This window comes from Astatotilapia calliptera, chromosome 5 (genome assembly GCF_900246225.1).
Source record: "Astatotilapia calliptera chromosome 5, fAstCal1.2, whole genome shotgun sequence".
Taxonomy (NCBI): domain Eukaryota; kingdom Metazoa; phylum Chordata; class Actinopteri; order Cichliformes; family Cichlidae; genus Astatotilapia; species Astatotilapia calliptera.
In genome coordinates, this window is record NC_039306.1 from 6,057,497 (window position 1) to 6,084,897 (window position 27,401).

The 27,401-nt window shown below is 38.1% G+C and overlaps 1 protein-coding gene across 3 annotated transcripts in view; it reads left to right on the plus strand.

Annotated features, from left to right (window-relative positions):
- cdh22 (cadherin 22) overlaps positions 1-27,401 on the plus strand; it is a 200,825-nt gene that overhangs the window by 51,021 nt on the left and 122,403 nt on the right. The window contains exons 2-3 of one of the 3 annotated variants that reach the window (XM_026166885.1): positions 9,987-10,110; positions 10,299-10,376. The exons of 1 other annotated variant lie outside the window; for it this stretch is intronic. The gene's annotated coding sequence lies outside the window, so the exon portion shown is untranslated. The remainder of the gene's footprint in view (positions 1-9,986; positions 10,111-10,298; positions 10,377-27,401) is intronic. One more of the 3 variants, XM_026166884.1, reaches the window with a different exon arrangement.

A 27,401-nucleotide genomic window follows, 5' to 3' on the forward strand; every position in this document is an offset into this window, starting at 1 on the left:
CTGTTACACTGACAGTAATTTCCCCAAATACCACTGGACTCATAAAAACATCACTTTGAACTGTCTTTTAGGCTCATATCTGTCTAAAAGCTTCACATACTGTAGATCACAGTGGTTTTTAGTGACAATGCTGAAGACCAAACCCTTCTCTTTTGGAGAGATTAATCTAAATGTTAATCTGAGTCTTAATGCCGCTGCTCATTTCCATGTTGCAGCTCTGCGTTGTATGTATGTGGTGCTGTGCTTCGTATTACTTATTGTTTAACTTAGACAATTATATTCACCAATGCCAATTTCTCATCTTCAAAATGTGTGTAGTTATTATGGGTGAAAGTGTAGTTAAGGAGCCTTGGAAAAAGTGGAATCTTTGTCAATATTTATTCTTAAATAATGCACAGTAAGTGTTTTAAAGCTTTCCCAATAATAGCTCATCACATCTACTTAGTTTCTTGTACACGTTGTTGTTCATTGAATGTGAGATTCTGTTTGAATGAGAAGAGCTGTTATTATGAAGCTTTGGCTGGAAATGTAGGCCGTTCATTGAGGCAAAATTCGATAAAATTTCCTAACATAACAAAGGAAGGAGGGTGATGATTAAAGACGTATGTAAATCAGAAAAAAAGCTAAATTAATATGTCCTGAGTGAGGCACCCAGTTATACCTTGATATTCTAATTAATTTTCTAGTCACAACTTGCACTGATTTAACAAATGCAGTTATTTTGGTAAATGGTTGTTGCTGTTGTTGAATTACAACAACAGCAGGTCTTGTAACTAGTTCCCAAGAGAAAATAGATAGTGCTTTCTACAAATGGACATCCAATAGCAATTATAGAGTTCAATATATTATAGTATAATTGCCTAATATAGGAATAGAAATAGACACATGACACAGTAAGATTATTTGTGTCCATTTTGAGAGTTAAATTTTTCATCACACTTACCTGCGGACAACTGTCTATCCAGAAAAAAAAGGGTGACACAAAGGCATAAAATGAAATAATAATATTAATTAAAAAGTACAAAGGTCACACATTTCATATCCTGTGCATATATCAAATAAATATCATAAAAAAGGATTAACTCTTATTAAGCTTTAAATTAAGTTGTTAAAATTCAAGTTATATATTGGAGCCTCCAGTACCTGATAGGGTCTCTCCTCTTGGCTGCCATTTTCAGAGTCATCTTCAACATGAAACATTTTAACGAGATCTTCTTTGCCAAAAACATGGGGATACTTGTAAGATTGCACACAAATGTTTGAGGTGTGTCTTTTTTGGGGGGGAAAAAGAGGCATGAGTGGGGTCAAATTCAAAAAAGAAAGCAGTGAAACTAATTAAATTAACTCTTTTTAATTACCTGATATTATTTTGACCAAACAACAAAATTAATTGTGTTTCTTCTATGGAGATAATTCATCATTGGAACTCTGATTAAACATCTGCAGAGCAGGTTTGAGTAGGTTTGAGAGAAAAGGCAGTTTCTGAGACATGATGTTGGTGGGCACAGGAAGGACTCCTGTTGTTTTCTTAAGAAAGAATGCACCTGCTTTTCCCAGGCTAGTCTGTTTTTGGCCAGCACATTATGCCTGAACAGAGGACATCTAGCCCAACAAATTGACATTTGGTAGTAATGACAACATGTTGTGTATGATTCACCTGACTGGTGAGTCTGCATTGTAGGACCTAAATAATCGAATAATCCTAAAACACATGTAAACACATCGATCTATGGATTCATTCATCCATCGATCCAACTATCCATCTATCCATTCATCCAAGCAAGCTTGAGTACTCAGAGAGACACAACACTAGGGATGGGTATCGTTTAGGTTTTATCCGATACCGGTGCCAAATCGGTACTTTTGAAACGGTGCCGGTGCTTAAAGAATGGAGAACACAAAATTGGTCCAAAAACCTCTCATGTTCAGCTGGTTCACCAGGCCATCAGACTGCTGAACACGTCATAGACACCTCAGCTTCACTACTGGAACTTTAACATTATGCACTCCATACTGTACAGTAATGCCACTGTTTTGCACATGTCTCAACTCTGTATATTTTATATATTTTATTTATTGTTTACTCTATTTAATTTGTAAAATATGTGTACACACACACACACACACACACACACACACACACACACACACACACACACACACACACGTAGGAAAATATTTAGTATACACATCCAGAAATGCATATACTATTATATATTGTACATATATTTATTAGTTTCAGATGTAGCCATTCTTGTATTTTGCTTGTTTACATTATTGTATTTTGCACAACTCTGTTGCTTGTGAAGCTCGCACACAAGAATTTCACTCACATGTGCTGTACCAATGTACCTGCACATGTGATGTGACAATAAAAGTGATTTGATTTGATTTGATTTGGTTTTTGTAAAAAGATAACAATGTTAGCCTTTTCTGCAGCTATAGGGCATATATGGTATCACTCTTGGCTGGAAGCAGTGCTTAAACAATGGAAAAAACACAAACTTTGTCCAAAAACCTCTCATGTTTAGCTGTTTCCCTCTTTTTCTTTGGTCATTTTAGCCTTTTTGGCCAGGGTGAAGGGAGTATCTGCCATCAAACAAGAAGACAGCCGCATGTAGATATGATGATGTTTGCTAGTTCACCTTACATGCATTAATTTAATAACGTGGTTAGCCTACTCAATGTAAATTACTCACGCAGAGAAGAACGGCTGCTGCTGCTGCCATCATCATCCGTCATCATTTCTGCTACACTGGCAGGGCTAGGGGCCAGGACTCTCCTCTTCGTGTTTTTGGGTATGTTGCTAACTCCGGGTCCGATAACAGGCACCACACCGCAGTAGATGCGCTCGGTGTGAGGTCTCGCAGCAAGCTATCAAATACAGCGCATTTCTTGGTTTTTGGAGAAAAAAAAAACGCTATGCGTCGCCAGGTGTTTCATCGGATTTGAGGAGTTACCTCCTTTGACAGTATCAGCTTAAAGCACTTGTTGCAGGCTGCTGAGTTTGCATCTTTTGCTGTGAAGTACAGCCAGACTTTTGACCGCTTCGCCTTGGGCATTTTTAATCTGTAGCTCTGCATAAAAGAACGTACGTACCTGGCCCCGCCTACTATCCTCGGAAACGTAAAATGATTGGCTAGAAGTGTATCACAGCTCAGGAAAAAAAAGCACCGAAATAAAGCACCGAAATGTGCGCTGCTTTTCGGTCTGGTTACTACCGTTTATGTCAGAACCGGTGCCATGATGGCATCCCTACACAACACAGACATGGGAGGAACATGAAAACTCCACATCTTCTTGTTGTAAGATGGCAGTGCTAACCACAGTGTTTTTGTTTTTCCACTAGTGAAAAATTGTAGCACATCAGTACATCTACACTTTGACCAAAATCTGTGACTGAGATATTTTAGCTGGGGATAGAAGTATAATTTCCTAAACAACACAAGTAAATAGGTGCTCCATGTAAGAAGTGATTTGCCTCAAGTGAGTTCAAATACCTTGGAGTCTTGTTCTCAAGTGGGGAAAAAATGGAGAGGAAGATTGACAGGTGGATCGGGACACTGTAGTAGTAGCGTTGTTGTGAAGCGAAATCTGAGCCTAAAGACAAAGCTAACAGCGTTCTTGTCAATTTATGCTCCTAGCTTTACACATGGCCGTGAGCTGTGGGTATGGAGTGAAAGAATAATATTGTAAATGCAAATGGAGAAAAATGCATATCCTTCGAAGGATACACAGTTTCTCAGTTTTACCCCTGGAGATAGGGTGACCTAAGGGCACTCAATAGAAAAGATACACAGGAAGATAGCTTATGCGGAGACTGTAGTTCAGGAGACAAACTCAAGAGATACATCTCTGGGTAGGATTGGAAACAACAGTGTATCACCCAGAAAGAAGTAGAGGTGTTGGAGGGGGAGTAGGCAGTCTAGGCAGCTCTACTTGGGATGGTGTCCTTGTGATCCAGAAGAGGATAAGAAGTAGTTAGTTGCATACATTTGCCAGTATTACAATTAGTTTGATCTGGTCACCCTGAAGTACGGAAAGACGGAAAAATCAAGGTGATTTGGATTTGGGAACATGGCTGCAGCTCTGTTGGCCTCAGTGGGATTCTTGGATTTGCAACGGTACAGTAAAAGCTAGGGTTACTGAGATTGTAATGCCACATTTAAATGTCTCTTTTTTAAAATATATTTTATACCATTAGTGATTATGATCTTTGTTTTTAAGAAATATATCAAAACATATCTTATGTTTACTGTAGGTGCACCTCTGTTTTGAGACATACTTCATCTATGACTCTTAAATATCGGCCCCAAACAGCCTCACTGTATTAGACCAATTTAACAGTGCTTTACCTCAGTCTGGCTCCACACACAGATAAGAATATCCCAGAGCAGCTGAAAGAACCCTCTCCTTTCCTTTATCATGTTATCTTTAAGGCATATTCTCTCATTTCCACCAGATACTGTCATGTTTCTGGGTCCATGTTTTACTTCTCTGCTCGGCACAGGGAATCCTTAACTGAGAAAGTCAAAGGGAAATTGGCCCTTCTCATCCTTTCTTTTTGAGTCACTTTAGAGCTCTCATATTCTTTTATTCCTCAGTTGTAAATAATGCCTTTTCATTGCACGCATGCCTTAGCTCAGTACTGTTTTGAAAGTATTTTATGAATATCAGGATTTGTTTGAAGTTGACGCCTATTTCAAACTTATATCTCCTGGCCTTCTAGTTCAACCCCTCCCCTTTCCTCATTCTCTTTGATATGCAGGCACAGAGCTGATTGAATTTGTATTCATCTTTTTTTCTAATTTCAGAAAATGCTTTACTATTACCGGTACTATATTTTTGGTAGTTCCAAAGAAACACTACAGTCATTTACCCTTGATGTCTTTTAGTGAAGACTGCTAAATGGGGGGGAGAAGAAGTAAAGGTGTCTGATTGATTTGGAGATTTAGTTTGCGTTCTAACTGCACTTCCAAGTGTTATACACATGAGAGGGAATGTTCTGACATATGCTTCTGAGATTTTAAAACTGACAGTGTAGATTAATTTAGTAATATGCCCTAAAAAAACTGCATTTTCCTAGTCACAGTACACTACACACTACAGTATAGCAAACGTCTCTTACACCCCCTAATAGAAGCACACTTTGCAGTGTGAATCTCAGGTTTGACATGCTGTCTGTCATTATCATTGTCTTGGCCTAACGTCTCTGTCACTATAACTTTTTCAGTCACTGCCTAAAGTTTGATTCTCTTTGAAAATGTAAGTAGAGTGCAAAACACAGGTTGCAACTGTTAGCTATTTAGAAAGCTTTCGAGGTTCCAACACTGCTCACTGGGAAACAGACAGATGCACGTGATTCATTTTCCCACATCTACACACACAGACAGATACACAAACAAACACACACCCGCACAGATACACACACACACACACACTCTGACTCATAACTTGCTGTGTTTTTAGCCATAGGGAAGTCCTTTATCCACATAACTAGATTAACTCACAGTGAGCACTGATCAGCTTAATTTGGATTCAGCCTACTTAGCCTTCCCTGGTCTGCCTGTCAGTCTGCCTTCATGTTCATCTATCATTCTGTGTGTTTGAATGGCAAAGTATTTGTCTACATGTCTCTCTGTCACTTTATTTACACGCCTCTCTCTGTCTAGTCTTTAACAAGGATTATATTTGCAGCAGTTTTTAGCTTTTTTAACTCCTTTCTCACTTACAAAATTATTTCAAGCACATTTCAAGGTTTTTTTTTCTTATTCTTTCCTTTTATTTTTTTTATTTTTTGCTTTTAATGAATAACACCCTGACAAGGATTGATGAATATAGTGTAGCTTTTACTTTTCCCCCCCAAAAAATGCAATTTGCTCTAGAGTCTTGTTTTTTTTCCTTTTTAAACCAAATGTAATGAACTCATTCTGCCTCTGTGTCTTGGCAGGATGTCAATGCAATATATTGACCACATTAGTCTCTCAGTGTTTTTGGATTGCATAATCTCTAGGATGTCCCCAGGGACTCATTGACAGCAAACATACAGATATATGTTTAAAAAAAAACTGAATTTGATCACCATTAAGTCAACCATTACACAAAAATGTGATACTTCTCTCATTACATTGGTTTAAAAGTTTACAAGTCACAGTAAATGTTATATTTGTACACAGATAATTTGTGCTGTCCAATCAGTCACTCTGTTGGGTAGAGGAAGAGAACTCACAGAGTGAACATGGATATTACATTTCACCAGAGAAAAAAACAACAACAAGACCAAAGAGTTCGTAATATGGCAGAATTGTAGATTATAAAAATCTATTTAAATGCCATGTAGCCCCACAAAAATACTTTTTGACTAATAGTTAAACTGTTATTTTTTTGTTATTTTCAGGACCGTTATCTTGAGCTCACTTCCACAACTTCGATTTTCCTCAGTGCTTAAGTTGGCTGTCAGGTAGTGCTAGTGTTTGGAGTTTTGGTCCTGAAAAAATAACTTCTGACAACATTCAGAAAATATTGTCATCTATTATTTATTCTATGTGGTTGCAAGCCCCACTCCAGAGAAGTTTGTTTTGTAATCTTTTTTTTTTCTTTAGTTTTTCAGATTCACCTTACCGCATAATTAACCTAAGGCCACAATCACTCAGGTCTAGAGACTGGTTGGCAACCCCCTAGGACCCCACAGGTTGTTTTTACTTTGAGTGTAAACAGTCTCTTTTTCATAGTTTCAGTAGTACTCTGTAGTTAGTGAGTGTTTGTGGACAAAGCAGCATCTTCCATGCAAATTGCAACTGTGGAAATTTGCATGGAAGATGAACATTCACAAAGAGGTTTTCAGTGCAGTTCTCTATACCTCTTTGTGACCAATTACACCTGGCCAGGGGGTAGCCAACTGGTCTCTAGAAATGTGTGACTGGGGCTTGTTCTTATGACAGAGGTTACACTGCATTTTTTCATGTTCATTAACTTTAGTTTCACTGCATATTCTCCCCCTTGTCATCCTCACTTTCTGCAGTGTCTCTGTGTCTTCTCAGATTGAGATGCTACTTTATGGCAATAATAATAAGCCTTGTTTGTTACTGAGGTCTGAAGCAGAAAGAAAACAACGTGGGGGCAAAGGCTCGAGAAAGTGATGGACACAAAATGGGAGAGGATGACGATAAGTAGACATGAAAAGTAGAATACTATGAAAGGCCAAAGGGAAGGTGGGGACAAGGAGTGTTACAGAAAGAATGAGATGCTGAGGAAAAGAGGGAGACAAATAATAAGGGATGGAAGGAAAGTAAGGATAAGTGAGGAATGGAGGAGAAGGTGGGGGGCAGCAAAGAGGGAGCTGAGGAGGCGCTGGGCCTGGGGGATTGCTGTGCGTTTATCCTCCTCTGCAGCAGGCTTCTGAAGCACTACCTCAAGAAAAGACTTTAAAGCAGGGTGGCTACAGCTCTGTGCTGATCTGTTAATACCCACAGATACATGAGGCTTCGCCATAGTACTCTGGGGATGGGGTGGAGCGGGACAGTGTGTATAAGTGTGCATGGGAGTTTGTGTGTGTGTCTTTTTTGTTACGTGTTCAAGGATCATATCATATCTCTGCAGACGATTTTCCATCCCCACCGTTAGCTTGCTCCAACTCACCCTGAGACATGAAGTTACCAGAGCGATTAAAAGATTAGATTGGGCTATCATGTGGCTGTGTGTCACCTAAAGCTGGTGCTGCAAGGGTGGAGCTGGGAGGTGGGAGGTGTATGACTATCCTGTTTTAAGATCCTGTATAAATAGACTCATGCCTCCCGGGAATCAGTGTAAAACACCCCCAGAGCCACAGCATGCAGCAGAAAATATACACACTGGTAGGTGAAAAAGCAGCATAGCTGCTTCTCAGAGGACCGCGTTCTGTGCTCTCGGGGAGTCCATGCGACTATACACAAGAGGGCATGGTGTGATGATTAGAAGATGTAACGATCATTTTATTTTGGGGTATTCCTCCTATTTCCTTTCTCATAATGTGAAAAATGGTTTAGATTCCTTTTCAACACTCAATGAAACAGTGAAATGGTTAAAAAGTAAAACGTCTCATCACCATTCTAAACAACTAATTAAGATGCATACCCATATTCACTGACTTATGTATTTTTTCAAGTCAGGGGACTATAACGATGATATCTAAAATGATAAAAGTCCCTTCACAGAGGCAATTAGAGGGGAAAAAGGAGTGGATGGACAGAATGATAATAACAAACAAATGAAAAACAATGTAACAATCTCAAGCCCAGTGAGGATTTTGCATCATGCGGCTTTTGATCACGATAAGCTTCAGGATCTCAGCAAGGCCCAGTGCAACTGTTTAGCTGCAGTCGCCAGAAGATTCCTTTTGTTTTCTATACTTTGTTTGTGGTGAATAGATAAATCATCATGGTAGAAAATCAATGTCATGCCATTCACTTTTGCTTCAACTTTTTTTTCCTTGAGTTCAAATTCGCTTGATCACATCATTACTTTGTTTAGAGTCAAATTTCTGTAGGTATTTGTTAAACTGCTTTCTTTCTATCCGCAAGGGCCTCTTATCCACTTGATCAAAATACCCCTATTCTTAGCAGTCTATTAGAATGATATGGTTAACCAAGCATGTGATATATCCTACAATAGTCTTTAACGACGGTGTAAACACAAGTGGTACCGGGTCGCTGCTCTGTGGTACTTGCGCACAGAGCCTTTGCAGCTTGTGTGTAAATGTGTCCTCTTATGCATGAAATATCACAGTCCTTACAAAACATCTAATCTAATCAGATAGCCTTTTAATCTAGTGGTTTAAAATACTAAGGCGGATTTGTTGATTCAGCATGTAGTAGCCTCAAAAGTAATTGAACATTATTCAAGGTTAGCATTCTTCTCCAGGCTGATTTTGGATACAACTGATTCCCCTTTTCATATTGTGTCAGCCTTATCTGGCTACTCTGCCATTTGCAGTGATTAAAAGAGATTTAGGTTCCATTGTGAATTAAAAAATGATACTGACACTATATACTATTTAAGCTGTGGCACAAAAAGGCTCTCTTCAACTTCAAGAGCTGGATAAAAATGTCTCACACACGAGTAATATCTGGGAACATTCACTCACCAAAGATTATTTCATAAATATTCTGCATAGTTTTTTGGAGCCCTTTACAGTGTATATAGCCATAAGGCACACCAAAGAATATCTGTCATGCTTCAATCAAACGAACATTTAACCAAGTCCTTGTGATTTCCATTGAAGTGTGACCTGATAAATTGTAAATACTGTTTTACCAAATTAAGAGGCCTAAATCCTGGAGTGTCATGTTGCTGACTGAGTCTGTGGCTTCTAATCTAAACATGCAGTCACAGGGCAACTGGGTATCAGGACAAAGTTTGTAGACTCCAGTTGCACAGTAATTAATAGTTAAATACCTGTGTCACAGTCTCAAGGGTCCACTGCATCTTACCCTCAAGGTAAGAGTGGCAGACTCAGTCGTTGTGTAGGACAGGACTGTGCAATGGCTGCATCGGGGTGAGAGGATGTGGGGGTATGAGGGTATGCATGTGTGTGTGTAGGGATGGGCTTGGGGGGGCATTGCAGATCTAAAGCAGGTAATTAAATGAAGTTCGTAGACTTTACTCTTCCACTCTCCTATGTTTCTTGAAGTATCCCTCACTCTCTAACCTTGCACCTGAGATGAAGATGGCAGTTAATGATCTTTTTTAAAACCACTTTAGCGCCCGCTCTATAGCTCAGTCTTTTACTCTCCAGACAGACCAAGGTTTTTTTTTTCTCCTCCTTTTTCATCCTGGGCCCATACACCATTTTTCTCTGTTCCATTAGCAAATTGCCTCCCTCTCTTTCCTCCTCGTTTCCACCATCCCACCTGCCCCTAACACCCCCATTAAAAATCTAACTGGGGGATTAATTTATTTAAACTGGAACAAACAAAGAAATTCACTCTAGGGTATGTTTTATTTTTCAGAAGTTGAGGAGGAGACACGGTGTTCGAGAGAGACTAATGTTAGATGGCATAATAAAGACAACCTGAAGGACCTGAGAGCCATCATTCGCACAAAGTGTCAGCAAGGTCATCTGGCTGAGGGATGGTGAGTCTGTTATTTACATATGCCATGGGCAATGAGGTAATAAGGTCTGCTTAGTTTCTCCATTTTTAGTAATTTTAAAAAGTGTTTAGACAACCATTAGCAAACTGACCAGCAATCTGTTTAATTTGCCTACCTATTATCTGCTTTAATGCTTGCATTGACCTGGTAATCTTACATATCTTTTTAAGACAATAAAATGAAGATGCTTACTGTACACCAGTGGCCTATACACCACTCCAAAGTATCAAACTACATCACCACTGTAGGTAAGCTTAATCTCAACAAAAAAAAAGATTATTTCATATCACATGTCATATCATATTTGTATGTACAACAGCTTCATTGCATTTAGTGTAACAAACATGTGATTATAATAACATTGAAAAAGAAACCCAGCTAAATAAGCAGTTTAAAAAAGATATGACTCAGCTCAGATGCCTCACATGCTGCTCCTTGCCTTAATATGTCTAGTCCTTAGTCAGGTTTTTGAATATCAGGGTTAATAACTCACTGAAGGATCCAATCCTCAAGATTACGTGTGTTTGATTTTGTTTACACCATCTGCCATCAGATGCAATTGAATGTACTGCATGGTGTAATCTGATACATCCGGGGGTGATGTTTTGCTGCTGTTGTGTGTGTGTGCCTGTGTGTGTGTGTGTCTGTGTCTGCGTCTGTGCATTAGTGTGTGCAGTGTTACACAGCTCATAGCTATCCCTTAGGAATTGAAAATAGCCTGCAGATGTCCTGCAGGAATTTATCCCAGTCTTATTGTGAACCATGTTCTCCAAGTTAAAATTGACTTGTTATGGTGATATCACATGCATTTTACTGAGGCACTAAAAAATACTATGCATACTTAATATAGTGCTTTGAGTCTGTGATCTTTTTTCTGTAAAAAAAATGAATCTCTCCTTTTTTTTAATTATTTTTTTTCTGTTTCCAGCTACAGTGTAACGGTGCTACTGTAACATGAAAAGTTGTTCTGGCTTTCAGAAGACATTGCCATGTCATCCTATTAGTATTATTATATGATACTATAGTGTACCTGTGTAAGCATTTACCACAGCAGTTATCACAACAAAAACACTCATATTAATATTCCAATCCAAGTTTGCCATTTAGGTTAGTAATTGAGTTGGTATATAAGGGGTTAACTGATAGGCTCAATGAATTTTGGTGAGGTTTAAGGGTGATGGGAAATACCGGCAATTAATGTGATTTCTTTTTAAAAGGGATAAGTCATTAGTATCAATTGGCCTTTTGTAACAGGAAATACAGACTGCTTAGTGAAAACTGCTCTTCCAGCAAAGAGTTCTTAATCTTTGTTAGAGACATTTTACTCAATAGGCTCACTGATTTTGTGGCAAGAGTTTGGTAAAAGACGATAATTGATATAATTCTAATTTAAAATGCCTGAAACAAGGAAATGGGTTTGCTTAGCTGCTAATTAACACATCATATACTGATAACATAATCTTCACACGAAAAAAAAGTGTGCATCATCATCTTGATGATCACCAAGACTTGTGAGAAAATAGATGATCTGACACAAATATTCAAAAATAAGAAAGCAGTAACGGGACAAAAACGTCTTCAGAGCACAATATCTGGTTCTTTTATTAAAACGTACAAGCTTGTATACACAAGATGTTATTGTAAAAGTAACTTTGACTTTCAAGGTGTATTCGGGACACATCTAGTCCCTGAGCTCACAGTTTTGGCACAATGTCTGTTAAATGCAAGCACAGATTAAAGATTATACTGTTGACAAAACTGAAAACATAATCTGTAGCTTAATTCAGTTCACTTTTGAATTCTGGGTCAGTTTTGAGTGAATTCAGCAGCTGGTTTCTAAATGAGTGGAAAAACAAAACCTTTTTAAATTCCACGTCATAACAGTTCATCACTCTTTCTAGTCCATAAAAATGGTGTCTAAGTCTTATATAACACATGTACTTGGATCAATCTATCAGACCAAAATGACAGAAAATACATGACTTCTTACAAACAACCGTGATATTATTATAACTGGTGACCGTAACATTGAGCTACAGGGTTGTAATATTGCCCCGGAGAATAATGTGCTCCTACATGAGGACATAGTTCAAAGAAAATTTTTAATGTCTCCAAATCCAGTGGTCCCTAACACTTTCCAAGTCATTTTCTTGTCTGAGCATGTTAATTTCCTGGTCCCTTCACATTAATGAGGCTACCGTGCCCACAGTGGATCGGCTTGTTTTTGACACTTTGGGTTTTGTACAGAGAAAACAAAATATTAAATATTAATTGTTGATTCATTGTTAAAATTTAAATGCTCATGGTTAATCCTTTTCATGATTGGACAGAGGCAGAGAGGCTCCTCTCTCGTTCCAGTGTTAATGCTAATGGAACTTTCCTGGCTCCAGTGGACAAGCATTAGCAGTATCAATCATTTCCACAAGATATTTGGCATGAATCCAGCACTGTGGAAGGAAAGTGTGTTTCATGTGTTCATACAAGGTTTAGCAAAATACAACAACAGCAAGTTCTTCAAAGATGTATCACAAGACATACAAAAAGAGGATGTTACATATGAATTATTGTCTTTTTTTCTTGACACCCCAGAGCATCTTCAGTTCAAAGAGGTAGACTAGTGATAAATATGTCACTGGTACCAAGCCAGGATAAGGCATTACTAGCTTTAAATCCCTCAGCACTGATGAAAAAAAGACTTACTGCACACACAGAGAAACTGGTACTTTCAGCAACACAAAGACCTTCACACACACATACACAAACCTATACTTTGACAATAAGTTGTCAAAATGAAAGTGACCTTTGTGGTCTAGTTTCACAGGACAGATGGCAGCCATCAGCACAACACAATGTGGTCTAAGAGGCTGTATTGGAGCCCTCCCTCTTTTCCACGTCTGTTTTACGCTTATTTTATGTCCATGTTCATTATTGCAAGAAAACAAGGTCAAAACACAAAAGATCTGATTTTTTTTTTATCATTTTAAAGCAGCATTATTCATGCTGCAGTGATTCCATTTATATGTTGGTCCACATTTCTATTTTAATTAGTCAGCTATTAATGTTTAACAGCAATTCAAATTTACATTTAATCTTAAGAAACAGTTTTGCTTTGCCCCTATTATATAATGGGAAAGGGAAGTGCTCTTTAGAGTGTTCCTCCAGCCCCTGCGGTTTAACAACTAAAGATTTGGATTAACTTCTCAAAATGAAAATATTACTCTTACGTCTGCATATCTAAGTTGGGGTTTTTAGGCATTTCCAAAATTTAAACTCTCTTACTGCACTAAAATTTGTAATATGCAAGATTTAACAATGTGTGAATTTGTATGTTTATGGATGAGTGCATGTCTATATTGGTTTTTCCCATCACAGTATTTATGCATACACTTTGTAGACTGTTTGCATATGATAGTGTGCTAGTCTCTCTGAGTTCATTTGCTCTAGCTTGTGTACTCACATACCTCCATATGTCTCATAATCCAGGAGACTGGCACACATCATAGCACTGGGAGCAAGGGAATTCAGAGCTGTTCTGCCACATTCATCCGTCTAAAGAAACAGACAGAGAGAACTTATGTGGCAGTGTTTAGCATATTACACAAAATAAAGAAAGAATTTGACTGCGCACTGGGAACGGCTGCCTCACTGAATGAGGAATCAACTGTGGTGAAGATTCAAAGGGCCAATTTTACACTAGCTTATGAGAAAGGGAGTAAATAGAGGGATGCACGGTGCCTAGAGACTGCCAGATGTTACACAAGGGGATTCATCTGCAGCAAGAGTGACCATGGGTGGAATAGTTCTAAATTGGCTCTGAAAAATTGGGTCCTCACATACAAACAGATGAAGGGAATATTTGGGATAGAGTGCTTCATGAAAAATGGTTGTCAGTTTATTTCCTTGCATTTTTCATTTCTGCTGTTCTGTTATCAGCTGTTTTCCTGCCTCTTGTTAGATTATGTAATAATGCTACAACAACACATGGCTACTTTTTATTGTGTATCTAACTTTAGATTTTCCCATTTTGCTATAAAACTAAATAAAACAAAGAAACAAACTAAAAAGAGTAATAACTGAGTCATCCCTCTTCAGATTACATCTTCAGGACTACTATTTTGGCAGATTTTGTCTCTAAAATGTGTTTTTTTATGCATAAAAATAAGAGTCTGTTCAAAAAATATAAACTAATTAATTAATATTATAACATAGAAATTTAAAAAGGCCATATTGTCAACTCGGTATATATTAACCTCAAATATTACTAAACATTATTCAAAGTTATTCTTCACCATACACAATATTCTGCACACAACACCCAATAATGACTTTAGGGTTTGCTTGTATAAATGTGTATATATAAATTCAAAGAATGTATTTAAAAATATAAATGTAAAATGTTATAAATGTGTGTATATAACATTTTACACACGTATTCACAGCCTGACATGACACTCAAAGTTGAGCACAGGTGCATCCTGTTTCCACTGATCATTTGTCAGATTTTTCTCGACAACTTGGCTGGAGTCCACCTCCAGTAAATTCACCTAATTGAACATGATTTGGAAGGGCACACACCTGTCTATATATGGTATCATAGTTGACAGTGGATGTCAGTGCACAAACCAAGCAATGAAGTCCAGGAATTGTCTGTAGATCTCTGAGACAGGATTGTATCAAGGCACAGATCAGGAGAAAGGTACAGAAAAATTTCTGCAGCAATGAAGGTCACAATAAATCACAATGGCCTCCATTATCTGTAAATGGAAGAAGAATGGAACCACCAGGCCCAACTTGATTGAGCTTGAGAGGTTCTCCAAAGAAGAAACTGTCAATAAATACGTGTACCAAGTTTGCAGCATCATACTCAAAATGGCTTGAGGTTGTAACTGCTGCCAAGAGCTTTAACCAAGTACTGAACAAGGGCTGTGAATACTTATATCCATGATATATGCATATTGGTCATGGAATTTTGAGGTGAGAAATCAATTGATCCCATTTTGGAATAAGGCTGTAACATGAGACAGTACTATTTAAGGTGTGATACAAAAAAGCTGTCTTCAGTTTCAAGGGATGATAAAAACGTTAGACACTGAAATAGTCTGAATAATAATAATTGTCAGCCCTGGATGGCAGAGTTTTACATGATATGTCCTTCCTGACGCAATCCCAAGGGGGAAGCCTACTTCAACTGAACCAACGTATATAAATTGCAACCTGCAGGCCAATTTTAAAGTATCAATAAATCAGCAAGTGAGTAGTGCTATTATTTTACACAATATCTTAGAAAATTTCACAAATTTCAAATCTATTCTTTAAAGGCCTACAGCATGACAGTACATGTATTAATTGGCCTGTATTGTTACAAAGACTGACCTAAACAGCCTAAAAACATGTTCTGGCAAATACCTTCTGTCATGTCCTTTATGAAGACTACCTAAGATATTGGATTTGATTTGCTGTCAGCCTTTATTAAGTCCAGTATGAACAGTAAAGTCAAGTAAAGTTGAATTTAAACAAAGTTGAGATTAAACTTTGAAAAACTTACAAAGGAATGGCCACAAAACAGAACTACACAAGTAAAATTGTTACAGCTGAGCTTACTTGAACTTCTTCTAGCTGGTGCATTTCGTACTGTAATTCAAAGATACTGTGTAATCCTATAAAAACAATAAAAACATACCCAGTTTGGGACTGCTGTGCGTTCAAACTCTGTTATCGCTTGAGATGTTGTGGTTCCGTAGCAGATGGGAGAGGCAAGAGGCAACAGCATAGTGCAGTCTGATCATTACACTGGGAAAGTGTTTGTGAATGTGAATCTGTGTGTGTGTGTGTGTGTGTGTGTGTGTGTGTGTGTGTGTGTGTGTGTGTGTGTGTGTGTGTGTGTGTGTGTGTGTGTGTGTGTACATGTGTGTGTATGTGCAACCTTGAGGTTGAAAGAACCTCTGGTGTAATAATTCTGTGTGTTAGCTATGGCAGGTGGTTGGCATGCTCCATGTTAAATCTTTATTGATCTTTTATCTTTTAAAAAGTACAAGACAGGTTTTTGTTTGTGCATCACAGAAAGTGGTGATAGTTGTGGAACTGACGTGGACATTACAGTTAATACCAGGGCAGGAATGTATAGTTAGTACGTGTAGTACATGTTTGTCTTACAGTACATGTTGTTTCTCTTATGTTTTGAACTATAAATATAGTAACTGAGACAAAGAGTCAGACTATGACTGCTACTATGAGTTGGGCATTCAAAGTTTCCCAAAGTCATTGTTCTTTATTTCAGAAGCTTCCCTCATTTCTTGTGAGTTTGGCTTTCTTCTTTACTCTGCACTAGTTGAAGAAAAAAGAAAAGGGAAAAAAATCCAGAGACATGAAGCTGCAATAGAAAACTTGTTAGGTGCTACCCCTTTCTCAGATGCCGTAGCGAACTAAGCAAAGGGATCTTTAAGGGAGCAAAGGGACTTTTAATGAACAGGCACATTATTGATCTGTGGACAAAACAGTCGTTAATTATGTGCGGGTGGAAATTTAATTGAGGGAGTGAAAGAAGGTCTCTGCTTGCTAAGCTAATGCATGGTCAAGAATGAAGAGAATTTGATTGAGCTCTGTGCCATTGGGGTAAAGGATGAGACACAAACGATCACTCAGCCAATGCCTCTGGATTTTCCCTGCTCCCTTTCTCTGCCCAGGCCTTTCTTTGTCTTTTATCAAGTGCCGCTTGTGTCATTCAACTATTCCTTTGTTTTCAAATTAGGAGGAAATGCCTTCAATTGACTAATTTTCCTCACCTTGGTGTTCTCTTTTGCCATCTGTTCAACCCACTCTTGCCAATCTTTGTTTTGTTTTTTAACCTGTATAAATGGCAGGAGTTAAGCGTCTAAAGAATCCGGAGGACGAGCATATTGACTCAACATGTGATGTGTGTGTGTGTGTGTATATTTGTGTGTTTGTGTATTATGGCATCCATCTTTCTGGGGTTTGTCCAATCTTGTGTATATCTCTGATTTGTAGTTGTCGGTTATCATCAGGCAGTCAACTGTTTTATGGCTCTGCTCACTGAGCCATATTATGTGCCAGCAAAATCTCCTCTATCTCAGCTGAATGTCTGTGTGAACCTTCTGAAAATTGATGGCCATTTAATGATCAAATGATTTTTCTGTTAGCTTATATTAACTAAGAAACAAATTCAAAGAGAGTGACAAACCATTGCTAATTACAGAAAGGTGGAAACATTTAATTGCAGTATTAGCTCGTCTCTTATAATGAGCAGTAACACGGTATGAACTTTTCATTCTTGCATTTTCTGAAGTTGAGCCGTTCTAAATAAAGGCTTCCAAGTACACACAAGCCAGGACACTAAACACACTGAGTCATTAGATCATCTGTTTAGAGCAATCAGATTACACTTAAGTCATTACTGATGGTGTGGCATACACCCAAAACAACCATATAACAGCACACTGCAGACGTTTCTGTAGCTGAATGAAGGTGGATGTTCAGCTGAAGAACTACATTGTGTAATCCCTGCAGGGGATGAGTTGTGTTGCTTATCCAAGAGTGTAGAAGCTCAGCGTGACTTAGATTCTCATTAAAGGAGCTTATTTATCTCTACACTTCCTAAAGAATCAAGGCTGGCGTCTTGAAGTCTTTGGGCTGGCAGCAATTACCATACCTATGAAGTAGCTTCATAACACCTGTTCCGTGTCATAAGAAAGATGTGCCAAGCTATTACTCAGTTTTCACAAGGTGTAAGTACTGAATGCACTTTCAAAATGGATTCATGTAAAAGGATCAATTTCTTTGCATGAAAAAAACCCCCACCCATTTTAGTAGTTAAAAATATAGCTTTGCCATGTTTTGAGAAAAAAGCTTGTGGTTGTGAGGCTTTTAAACCTCTTGTGTTTGAGAATTTTAACTTTAACTAATTTTACAGATATGCTTTGCATTTGCTAGCATTAAGTTTAGAGGCTGTTATTCTAAATTTCATCCAGCACAGATTTGTTGAAAAGGGCTACTTTGTAAGATAAATGCCTTTCATTATCTTTGTTTCAATCGCTATGTACTTTTCCCTTTCCCCCGTACTTTTTTATGACTCTCTTTATGAGTCTAATTTTGCAATTCTCATGCCATATTCACATCATATGGCACACATGAGCTCCGTCTCCAGAAAAAAACATATTTTAATGTAATTTAATCAATTAAAATGATCTTCGCTTATCTTGCACCTAGTGATCACTTAAATCAAGTTGCTATCACTGGTTAGCCCTTCAGTGATCTAGACTCTGACTTGAGTGGGATCACTAATTCTTCAATGAACAGTTTTATTCATGCTAAAATGATTGTGGGCAGCTTCAATAATAACATAAATCATATTTGTATGAGTCCTAATTTGAACTTCTGTGTAGTTCCTAGGAGTGATTGTGGATGCTTGATAAATATGTACTCTGATCCTATATGATGAAATACAAAGCAACTTCTTGAGCAGAGGGTATTCAGCATTCAATTTAGCATATGAAAAGATAAATCCATTTTATTTTTTAAACCTTTTTAATAATGCAAACATTCCTCATGTAGTGTCAGAGACCTGTAGTAGAAATTTTTTCTGCTGAGTGTATTGTGTGACTACTAGCCATAATACCCCAATGCTGCTTGGAGGGCTATTACTGTCATAGTAACAGGGGGTCATTAAATGGCTAGCAGCTGTGACTATTTGTTTTCTTTTATGTTACCTCAGTCCCGCAGCTGTGTTCTCTGTGTATGAGCACGAAGAGGAATATATACATGATTGACTGTGCAGGCTTGTGTGTGTGTGCATGTATGTGTAGTTATTTATTTATTTATTTGTATGTTGTTGTTTTTTTAGGGTCATAACTTTCCATTGCGCTATGATAAATACACAGTACGAGTGTTCATGGGGCTTTAAAATCAAACTATGAGCTGGCCCCTACCAGAGCACTACACACTGTGGTCAGACACATAACTGATATGGATCGGTTCATGGCTTATTTCTGTATTTATCTCTCTCTTTTTTGTTTGTTTTGTTTTTAGTTAGCTGCTTTTATATTTTTAGTGTCCCGTAAATTATTTAGGACATGAAATTGTTCAAGGCAAGCATTGAAATTGCAGATACTCAGTGTCATTTTACACAGTTCACAGAAAAGGAAAAAAGAAACACTGACCTTCTCTGACCAATATAGACATGCACTCATCCATAAACATAAAATCACTGACCACTGATCATTCCAAGCCCAATAAGTGTTTTTATAAAGGTTTTGTTTAAGTTGAGATTTAAAAAAATATCTTCTTTTGTTGTCTGTGAAGCATGTAATTGGTCCCAAATTTCATCTGGAACAGATGTTATGGCCCCACAATGCCTTAATTGCAACATCTAAAACGGGGGTGTCCAAACTTTTTTCACTGAGGGCCACATACATAAAAATATTAGGAGGGGCTGGGCCACTTACTAGAAATTAGGTATATAACCTTAACTTTAGTGTATTAAAGTTAGAAAAATCACTTAAAAGTGGTCAAATGTGTTATATTGTTGAATATAATTAAAGACAAAACTGCCTTCACCTCAGCTTTCCATGAATAGATCTTTATTGATTTATTCAGAAAAAGCTTTGGTAGCTCATTCTCAGAACAGCAGCCTCAGATTTCTTCTTAGACAGAAGATTTACAGCACAGAGAAAAAACAATAAAGGGGGAAATGGGACGGGTACATTTCAAGCTTGTTGTTTAAGTTATTAGGCTTAGCAAAACATCTATTAACGTCCGTTTGAAACGATTATCAATATTAACAGACTGAACTGGACTTAATAACAGGAGTCCATATAATTTTAGTAAATTATTCTGGTGAGTATCAGCTGCGCTGGGTATGTAAATCGGGCCATCCAGCTGCGGTGCTGATCCGACGCCACTCGTGGCAAAAATCCGGACAAATGTCACTTGATCAAGGAGCAGATCTGCATCAGATGAGATCAGCTGACTTTGCGTGTGCGTGTGCTGTGCACAGCGGTGTGTACTCTGTGTGTTAACAAGAAAAACACATATAAGAAAGTGGTGTGCAAAAGCAGGGTAGTGACAGAATTGATGTGCATTATTGATATTTGAAGCATGTGTACCTCCTGCACATTAACACACGGGTACTGTGGAATATATTTTTTACTCACCTAAAGCGCTCGTGCTCTCGTCCACTCGTCCACTCGCCGCAAAAAAATTATCAGTTGTGTGGTGTCTGTGGCATCGGTGCTCTCATCGCATGCGATGGAGTAAAAATCAAAAGCACAGCTTTATCAGACAGATGCAGCTTAATGTTGGCTGACAAGTCTTCAATGCGTCGCACAACTGGATTTCTGGACACGCTGACGTTGTTGAAGTCCTGCACTTTTTCCGGGCACATTATTTCGGTGACTTTAACGAAGTGGTGTTTTATGAGGTCTTCGTCTGAAAAAGGCTTGCCATGTCTTGCGATGAGTTGGGCGACCTCATAGCTGGCTATTGTAACCTTTTCCTGGACAATTTGAGCACGAAAAAAATACTGTTGCTGACCCTGCAGGATAGCTACCCTTTGCTTTAATTTCTGCTCTTGCTCAGCACCAGTGTAGGATGCATAGGCCTGATGTTTGGTTTCATAATGACGTCGTACATTATACTCTTTCATAATTGCCACAGTTTCAGTGCAGATCAAACAGACACACTTCCCCTTGAATTCTTCTTTCTACCTTTCGCTTCTTTGATTCTGCCATGTTTAGTAACTTGGGGGTAAATTTCTTCTGTGATTGTCCTTTTTGGTGGAGCAACTGCCTTGATCAAAAGCAGCTCCCCCTGGTGTTTAAACTAAGAAGTGCAATACACTCAAGCAAAAGTTGAAGTGCGGGCCGCGGTGTAGTGGTTCTCAAAGTGTGTGGCGCGCCCCACAGGTGGGACACAGAGTTCTGACAGGTGGGGTGCAAGTTACCTGGCAGTTGACAGCTGCAAGACACGCGGCTGCAGGTTTTCGACTACACCCTACACACATCAAAAACAAGAACAGGACCCAGTTTATTCTGTTTTAAGCCGGCGAGGCATGATGCCTCTCAGATACTTACGCCTCCCCCGCAGCCCTGCCACAGACCACGCCCCGCCACTGCTCTGCAGTCAAAAACAAGCTCACTGCAGCCACTAAGAGTGAAAAGTATTAAACTCTCACTAAATTGTATATTTTTAATCTCTGTTCACAAGTTTTTGGATTTCTTTTTTCATAAGACGAAGACTGAACTTTATGTTTCCATGTTTGTCAGTGTTTGCATTCTGTTTAACTTGTTGCTTTTTTGAAGAAGTGCTGCAGGCTGACGAAGCAGTCTAGTGACAAAAGTTACAAATAGTCATTTGAAATGAAAGTTTTTAGTTTAGAACAAAAATTACTGAAGGAATTATTGTGAATGAGCTTATTATCTAAACAAAGTTGCAGCTAGGCTTTTCTGTCATTGTTTTGTTTAGGTGGGAAATGAAAATATTTCTTCCTGCCATGTGGGGAATGATGCAAAAAGTTTGAGAACCACTGGTTTACTGTTAGTACCTAAAGTTTTCACAGTACAGTTGTGGAAATAGCCAAAAAAATAGGTGATGCTATCTTTAAGGCATATTGGTCACACTATCAGCTAAAGCAGAAAATAAGGATTTTCGCAGAATTTTGTAGGTAGGAGTAAGTGATCAAACAGATTAAATAGACTTTCCTATTAATGTGACAAATGTTTTTATGTGTGAGATGTATGTGATGGGTTTCACATCTATGCACTTACCGTATAGTTTTCTATCACTCATCACTATGTAGAGCAAGGCTGAGGTCAGAAGCAGCCATTTACTCACAGCATTGGACAGGAAAGTCAACCCACGCACACACTACTACCTGAACACCTTCAGGCCCTTTCTGTCTCCAACTTGGAAGTGAAAAATCATTCTATTTTTCTCAGCTGTGCAGGCTGAAAAGTCTTTTTTATATAAGGCTACAACTCTGTTTCCCATAAAGTTGGGATATTGTAAGATGCACCAAAATGAAAATCACTATTTATTGAAGATATCACAGGTGTTGAAAACAGCATATTTTATCATTTTTGGAGAAAAAAATATGCCTTTAAAAATTTGATACTAATACCACTTTTTAAAAAAAAGTTCAGATGGGAACATGTTTACAACTGTGTGCCTCATCTTTTAAAATATTAAAAAAGTGCAACATTGTTTCCCAGTCTTGCTTGATATGGGATTCCACAAACTCAACAGCTGAGTGCATATTTTTAAAAAATATTTTTTTGTTTCAAAATGTGCCAAATCTTTTCACTGGGTGATGGTTCATGGGTATTTTACTGTGGAGCCATGCTTCTGCTATGTGTGCAGCGTGCGGTTTGGTATTGTCTTAGTTGAATAAAACAGACTTTTCCCGAGCTGTGTGGCACCATATGTTGGTTTAAAAACTGTATAAATCACTGAGCATAGCATCCACAAAACATCATAGAATTCATAGAATTCGAACATGCAAAGTCATAAAACTGTGATAAAAATTGTAATCTGTCAGACCACACTTAGACAGTTTTTCTTTTTGTCTCAGTCCATGTCAAAATAACTCAGATGGCAAAGGAATCTGTAGATCTTGTTTATATATTTTTTTCTTTTCTTTATTTTTTCATGCATTTATATAGTGATATACCTAACATGTGATATTCACTAACACTGGTTAATTAATTGCAGGTTACTGTCTGTTTTTGCTGTGCTATATGAGTGCCAAATCTCACAAAGAGTGAGTAATCATTTTTAGCCTTTTTTATTTATGTACACAAAACTTTTTAATATACCATGCGCCAAATGTTATTCTTTTCCTTTGTTTTTTTTTTTTTTCTTTTTTCCCAAACTGCTTATCCACAAAGGAACAGATATGCTAAAGGTCTACGTCAGCATTATACAGCTACTGTTTGTTTATTAAAGAGGTACAGTGTCAGTTTTGGTCTGTTGGTCTAATGTGTTTGTTAATGTTTTCAGAAAGCAACATTTTGTGATGAGAATATTTCAAATATAATTTACTAAGATTTTTAGAAAGAAATTTACTCCTCATTGTTTTGAAATTAACAGGGGAAAAGCATACGCTTAACGTAACTGTATAGTTGATACTATGTTATGAGAACAAGTGCATAATAGGGACTGGGAAATCTGTGAGTGTGGTGCCAAAGCTTTGGCTCAGTCCTGTAACTTTTCACTAAGCCCTTGCACACCATGTTTAGAGTTAAGCCCCAAAAATACAGGTAAAATACACCAAGAGTCTTTTTTTCATTAACACTATGTCATGCTGACATGGGCATGAGAAATACAGGAAGTCAGAGACAGAAACCATTGGATATTATAATAACAATTATAATAGTAATAATTGTACCGTTAACGATAAGATATATGTTTTACATGATCTGCAAATTTTTATTTTTTTTTTTACATTTTACACAACATCATCTCTCCTTTTTAGGAAACAGGGTTGTAATTTATTTTTGATTCAAAACCAATTTCTTTTCACTTATCAGGCTGTTATAGCCTCTCGTTCCTCATCCGCCCAAAAAGTCTTGAAACTTGACAAGAGATTTTCAATTTCCAGCAGCAATCTCTACTAACAACCTCAGCCTTCCAGGATATATGGGGCTATTACCATTCATGGGAACAACAAGAAACAAGATGAAGGAGAAATCCCATAAGACCAACAGCAAATGCATGGTGTTGTCTCCTTATGTTAAATCAACATTATGCTCTGTTTAGAAATATTTTGTTCTAAAGCTTTGCTCCCAATGTATGCATCTTGGGTGTCTGTGAAATGTGTTTTTATGTGAAGTAGGATCTGATGAGTGTTAATGCTTCATTTTGGCAAGGCAGCACGGCAAACTTTGAAGATACTGATTGCTTGTGTCCTACACTCTAATGCTCTTGTTAATTCCCCAATGAAGTTGATTGCCACATTCAGATGCACAGAGAAGGTTAGAGAGGAAAACTGTTAGTGGTGCAATGACAAGGTCCTGCAGCAGCCCGCCATTAATTCAGCTACTGAGTTGCTTCACCTCTTGTCTTTTCCTCCTGTTCTCTCCCTCTTTGCCTCTCACCCTATCTCTCTCCCTTTTCTGTCCCTCAACTGCTTCACATAACATTTCATGAATTAAATTAGAGCTTGCGAAATCTTCAGACATGCTTATTACCGGGCTGGCATTGTTGTAATGTGTCTGACCTTGACCTGTTAAAGATTAATTCAAGCAGACAGGGCTGAGAAGGCTCCCCAGCTGATTCCCATGCAGAGCACAGACAGCAGTTGTGTTTACCAATCTTAGATGGAAGAAGAGAGCAAACAAGTACCAGCACCACACTTGAGGAAAGCAGTACGGACTCGACTCACCGTGTCACACCTGACAGTGGTAGAGGAAATGTGTGTAACTGTACGTACATGTTAAGGATGCATCGTGTTGTATTTTAGTCCTTAGTGCCTGCTATTTTCAATGGGTAAAATTAAAGAAACAAAGACTCACATGCATCCACATCCAGCCAACATGTCTATGAGCTAGGCTTGGCTTTATTATTGGCCAATATTTCAGCTCAACTACGTGACTCGCATTCCTACGTGTATATCTACCTGTATGGTTTGGAGTATTTTTGCTTCCTTCTTATTCTGTACATTTTTAAAAATTCTTCATAATCGTCAATACAAAGAAAACTAAACATAAAATTCTTGGAAGAGTCCACACATATTCATCCAAAATCCGAAATTAGCTCAGAGTTGTGCAAAAAACACAGGTAGTAATGGTCTTAATTTTTGTTCCATCCATTCGCTTCCGCTTATCCTTTTCAGGGTCGCGGGGGGCGCTGGAGCCTATCCCAGCTGTCATAGGGCGAGAGGCGGGGTACACCCTGGACAGGTCGCCAGTCTGTCGCAGGGCCAACACACAGGGACACACAACCATTCGCACTCACATTCATTCGCACATTCACACCTAGTGACAATTTGGATTATCCAATTAACCTATCCCCACAAGCCGCATGTCTTTGGACGGTGGGAGGAAGCCGGAGTACCCGGAGGGAACCCACGCAAACACGGGGAGAACATGCAAACTCCACACAGAAAGACCCCGGCCTGATGTTGGAATTGAACTCAGGACCGTCTTGCTGTGCGGCAACAGTGCTAACCACCATGCCACCGTGCTGCCTCAATGTTCTTGTCTTAAAATGGTTTTAAAGACACACATGCACATACATAGATGTTTCTGTGTGATCTCGGACTTACATTTTAACAGGTAAGAACAATGTATTTTCTGTTTCTTTTTTGTTAGTTAATTACCCACACGGGCCTGCACGCACCACAGGAGGAGAGGGGGGCACGGAGACCCACCAATCCACCTCCTCTACATAATTTCCTTAGGGATTATTAAAGTATTCTGATTCCGATTGTGATTAACTTTAAAATCTCTTTATGTCATGCATGTTTCTGTTTGTTTATTTATTTATTTTTTCCATTGCTGTATGTTGTCACGCACTGGTCTGGTATACTGCAAAAAGCTGACAAATGGTCTACTTACTACTTGTTGTCATGCATAGCCACACACACAGGCACAACTTTGGAAACCTTTTGATTTTGTAAGAGATTGTGTTGCTCAACAACACAAGTTGCTCTTGTGTTTTTATTTCTACATGCACTTGCCTCTGTGGCTGCCATTGTTTTTTGTGAACATCATCTAACACAAGCTTTTTGTTTGATAGCATTGCTCTCCCTTTGTTTTTTGTTTTTTTTCCTACCATCTATTTCTGCAGATCCTTCCATTTCTGTTCTGTTCTGTTCTGAGCCTCGGTTTGCCTTTGCTCTCATCATCTTCAGTGTAATCGTCATCATTACAGTCCTGCTCATGTGTCCATCCAGGGTGTCCAACTGCATTTCAGGCAAGCATTTGCCAGCAGACAGAGCCTGAATCTGTTGTGTAGTCAAAGGCACTCCAATTTAGTGCAAACATCTGATTTTTAATCACTTTAATATTAATATTTAATATTTGTGATTTTTTTATATATGTATATACCGAAAAAAAACATTAGCATTACACAGCATATTTTGTAACCATAATTAAGGCAACATTATAATTCATGTACCAACTGTTAGTACTGTTATCACACATATATTCCATTCATATGCAGGGATCCTAAGGTGAAAAGTTGTTTAGCAGGCTGCGTTGTTTATCTAACCATAGCACACATTACAATGGGGCATATGCTATTTAATGTGTGGAATGCAAATGTAGTCAAATTTATACCGGCTACAAAGCCACATAACCAAAAACACCTTCGCAGATTTGAAGTGCAGTGGAATACACGTGTCTTGTTATTTACTACCTCATCCCAAACTAAAATGATATAGCAAGAGTATAGTCTTAAATGATACGGTGAGAAATTTTGAAAAGAAGACTACTCTGCTCCTATGTAGGTCATTAGTTTTCAAAATCCTCTGCTCTCAACAGTGCTAATCGGTTGCCTAAATTTAGTAATCCTGTTGGCAGTGAGGCAGAGATTCTCAGAGTTTGGCTTTTGCAACACTTCTGAGGAGCCAGCAGAAATGTTGTCTTGGTGGTTTAGCGAGTTCACTCATCTCAACATACAGTAAAAGCTGAATCGTTTGTGTTTGAGTTTTTCTTTCACGTGCAGATTTTTTTTCAACTGCATATTAGTGCATTTCAAGGGTTTAAATACTGACATGCTGTTACCATTGACATCAAATCAACAGTTTATAAGAAGTAAATATCAAATCAAGAAAACTGTCATGACATGCTCAGAGAGTCATCACAAATAAATGAAGAAATATCCCAAAAAACAAACAAAAAACAATTAAATGATATCATTTATTTAGAAAATATAGTTCTAAGGAGTTGAGACATACATGGAGGTAGGGTAACAGAGTCAATGTGTAGCAAATAAGGTGAATGCATAATCTCACTCAGTCTATCAGTATTGTATTTGAATGCAGCATGTCAAAATGTGAATACAGTTAAATTTAACACAGAGGTTTAATTGGGTTATCTTTTAATACTGAACTAACTTAATAACTTTAAACAATTCATGTCATGCACGCATGTAAAGTTTGAGACCAAGTCTATTTAAAAACAAAGCTGGAAAGCATTATATCTCACTTCTCTGGCGTTTGCAACCAAGGACCCAAGTGGCCACATTGTTGAAATCTCCATCCTTTCCACAAGTGCTCTAATGCTTCTCTTTACTCAGGCTCCAATTAGTATAAACTATTC